This window comes from Idiotropiscis lumnitzeri, chromosome 12 (genome assembly GCF_059441095.1).
Source record: "Idiotropiscis lumnitzeri isolate Australia: NSW breed Sydney's pygmy pipehorse chromosome 12, RoL_Ilum_1.0, whole genome shotgun sequence".
Lineage (NCBI taxonomy): Eukaryota > Metazoa > Chordata > Actinopteri > Syngnathiformes > Syngnathidae > Idiotropiscis > Idiotropiscis lumnitzeri.
Window position 1 is genome coordinate 7,341,372 of NC_142402.1, and position 4,187 is coordinate 7,345,558.

At 37.4% G+C, this 4,187-nt stretch overlaps 1 long non-coding RNA gene across 1 annotated transcript; it reads right to left on the bottom strand.

The window, feature by feature from the left end:
- Window positions 1–1,551: 1,551 nt before the first annotated feature.
- LOC148325655 (uncharacterized) lies at window positions 1,552–3,223 on the bottom strand. Its single transcript, XR_015846211.1, has 3 exons — window positions 3,081–3,223; window positions 2,327–2,385; window positions 1,552–1,798 (listed from the first exon to the last, which is right to left on the bottom strand). It is a non-coding gene; the product is annotated as an uncharacterized LOC148325655 (long non-coding RNA).
- Window positions 3,224–4,187: the final 964 nt, after the last annotated feature.

Below are 4,187 nucleotides of genomic sequence, written 5' to 3' on the forward strand. Positions count from 1 at the left end.
ATAGCCGCAGCACGCTATAGTGCAAGTGAAGCGGAGACAGACAGATGCCCTTCTCTATGTTGGAAAGATGCCACACCTCTATGGCAAGCCGTTTGAGCATTTATTCCATATTCTTGATATCACTCATTTGTGTATTTCACTAGTACGGTCTTTTCCAGCACTAGTTATACATTCAGCTACACTAGTGATACCCTCTGTCGTACTAGTTGCACAGAAACTCTAACAAGTGACTCATTTTTAGCAACTAGTGAGTCTTTTGTTCAACTAGTGCTGGTAGAAGTCTAACTTGTGACACCTAGATGCGCACTAGTCGTGCCAAATTCCCAGCTAGTCATCTTTTTTATGCTCTAGTGGCCCACTGGACCAAACTAGTAATGTTCAAAGTATTACAAGCTAACAGGTAAGTCACAAAAGCGTCAACATGTTAACTAGTTAAACATGGATTATTCTAACATGTTAACTAGTGACTTATGATCGCATGCACTAGACAACTAGTTGGAAATTAAATATCCACTGGTTAACTAGTGAAAGATAAACATCAACTAGTTCACTAGTGAAAGTCCCTTGAAGTCTTGATATTTAACTAGTGAGTCTAAAAAAAATTACTTGTAAACTAGTGATGCCTCAAATATCCACTAGTTACACTAGTGAAAGATTTTGACTGAACTAGTTCCACTAGTGAGTTCCAAAATGTTCACTAGTAGCACTAGTGGATGCCAACCTGCTCACTAGTTAACTGGTGAAATTGTCTTTTTGGATTAACTAGTAAACTACTGATGTCCAAATTTTCACTCGTAGAACTAGTGAAACACAAATTGCTCACTAGTTGCACTAGTTACGCTAAATGCTAATGAGGAGGCGGGAAAGTACCATGAGTGTATGCCTCCTATTGGTTCTCTGATAGGAGCTCCACCCAGCAAAAAATTAACCCTGTAAAGCCTGATCCCGAGTGTCCACAGTTTCTTTTACTGCCTGTTGCTTGGTATATATGCAGAATAAAACATTTTTTCTCAGGGAATGGCTCTCTGGGGGATGTATATTTATTATTTACATGGACATAAGGGGTAATAGTACTGCTAAAAATTCACTCCTATCCACTTTTGGTATACGAAATAAAAGGAATGCAGTATAATGCAGAAGTCCTGCAATTAATTCTGCCTTCACGAGGCTGTGATTTTTCAGTTGTTGAATCTGTTCAAAGTTGATGCGTATTTGTTAAAGATGCTGTAATCTGTATTGTAAATGCGGATTTGGGAGAACAGCACAATAAAATAATATTACAATACTTGATGACATCACCCCCTGCTCGTCTCTAATGATTGTTTGTTGTGGAAAAACAACGGAAGTAAATAAAATACAAAAACACAATCTTCTTACCGTGTAATATCAAATAAATGAATGTGTGTGCATTTTGAGGTTTCTACAATCTTTATTGAAGCCACTGATTGTGTTTTGTTTTTTAAGACAGAAGATGTGACCGAGCAGGTTCGATGTTGGAGGAAATATTAGTTGTGGTTTCACCACTTAATTTCAGACAATGCATATCCAGAATACAGTTGAAAAACATTTTATTGTAAACATAAGTTACATGAAATATATAATTAATTTAACAATGAATAAACGGGATGTTTTTATCAAGATTTCGGGAAGAAGTTGTGTCTCTCCTCCTCCTGGTGTTATTTAGGGAAGCTGATCACCCTTTAGCTTCTATGAACAGCATCGTGCTGCAGAAGATGCGCCGTCAGAAGGGTCCGAATGGAGCTGCTCATCTGCCGTGGGGTCTCCAAGCAGTCAGGACCTATAGTTTGTCCAGTAACATATAGCGCAACCTTATTTATAATACACAGTTACAAAGGAATACAAATACTGCGTGTAATGAAGGCAAGGAAATAATTCAAATATACAAACGCAGCTAGCAAACGATAATGAACGATTATGTTCCAACGTTAATTGAACTCTTGTTCCTACTCTATTAGCTTGTGAGCAATGAACAAACTACACCGTGAAGTCAAAATGTGAGCGTCAAATGCGCGGAAATCTTCATCTTTTGCGGTTCGCTATAAAACTAGCAGCGGCAGATTTCAGAAAGTCCTGCCGGCATAAAGCTGCTCTCGGCGGCAACTGTGAGCGTTGAACTGCCGCCATCCGCCATCAAAACCGGACACAGACATCTCCGAAATCGTTGAAGCAAGTTTTTAAGCAGGGCTTATCTTGATAAATTGACCACACATTTGACGTTTACACCACTACTTTGTCGCCTAAAATAATCGTAAAATCAAATTTGGTATCACATTAAGAGTAATATTTACAAAAAACATTGCAATACCTCTGAAGGTTTTCTCTTCGGCTTAAGTCGCTGGTTGGCACATCATGTATCGTGATTGGCTGTCCGAAAAACAAACGTCATGTCGGATGAATCCTGGGTAATGTAGGATCGTGACAAGGCGTCCGTTGAATAAATAATGAAAAGGCTTGCCGAGGCACGCCATTTGAGTATTTATTCTATGGCCTTGAGCATGCATTTCACACTAGTGCCCCACAGCATTTATGGGCTTACATGTTCACTAGTAAGATACAAAAATGAGCTTACTAGTGAACTAGTGGGCATTTTTATCTTACATGTTCACTAGTAAGATACAAAAATTAGCTTACTAGTGAACTAGTGGGCATTTTTATCTTACATGTTCACTAGTAAGATACAAAAATTAGCTTACTAGTGAACTAGTGGGCATTTTTATCTTACATGTTCACTAGTAAGATACAAAAATGAGCTTACTAGTGAACTAGTGGGCATTTTTATCTTACATGTTAACTAGTAAGATACAAAAATGAGCTTACTAGTGAACTAATGGGCATTTTTTAGGTCATGGGGATCAGTAGGAAAGAATGCAATGGTTTTCTATTGGCGGCCCATTTCAAAATAATATAATCTAACCAGTCACTGCTCATGATTTTGGTATACGGTAGTCTGAAATTAGTCACATATGATAACTGTATTTTATATTATGGAATATTTAAAAACTTAATATTTACTACACAGAAAGTATTGTACATGTTTTCTCTTTTATATAACTACATACCTATTTTTACACCAGCCTCTATGTGGAGAGGGAGAGAGAGTAAGATTAATCATAAGTATGAAATGTTTTTATACAATCACTCTTTTCATAACAGGTATTACGGGCTGGGCTCTTAAGGGTTAAAGCGTCAAGCGATCTCATCAAGATATTGACCAATCAAAGTACTTGTCCCGCCTGCTTCATTTGAATGCAGTTCACTAGTGAACATGTTGGTGTATGAATGACTTTAGAGACAACAATGGTCACATATTTCATTTTACATGTCATCTAGTAAGGTCCAAATGTCCACTAGTGACACTAGTTGAGCTTTTTCCTGGCCTTACTCGCTGACTTGTCAGATTCTCAAATTGCTCAATAGTTCACTAGTAAGGCATAAAATGTCCACTAGTCACACTGGTTGAGATCTTGCCAACCTTACTAGCTGACTAGTGAGGTTCAAAATGTGAACTAGTTTACAAGTAAATACAAAGATAGCCACTAGTTACACTAGTTGGTCTAATTTTTACCCCACTTGTTAACTTGTGAAACACATGTTTTCATTCTAGTGAACTAGTTGAGTCCACAATGAGTCACTAGTTAACGAGTGACACTGATGTTTATTTGACTAGATAACAAGTAGAAGGAATTTTGTCTCACTTGTCAGACACAGAAAAGAACTTGTGCAAGATTTGAATGAACATGTTTGAATTTTCTCCTACATGTTGGCCTTTTATTTTTACTTGTTAAATGTTATGCATCATGAGTGAGGCACTGTGCACAACTCGCACAACAAATATCTAACATGTGGGGATTTTTGGAGTACTAGCTAATGTTTTTTGCATACTAGCAGGCATTTATATCATACTAGTTAACCAAAATTGCTTACTAGTTGATATGTGGGCACAACTTGTGAACTTGTATAGTGTTGTAATTGGGAAACAAATCAACTACTCAAATTTGATGATTTCACTAGTTTACTTGTTGTGCGCACATGTCACCTGGTGCGCAATTTTGTCAAACATGCTCAGTCAAAGTCTGTACAAGTTCAGAATTGAGCCTGACAAGTGAGACAAAATGTCATCCACTTGTGAACTAGTGATGTGAAAATAATTGTCACTAGTTTGCTAG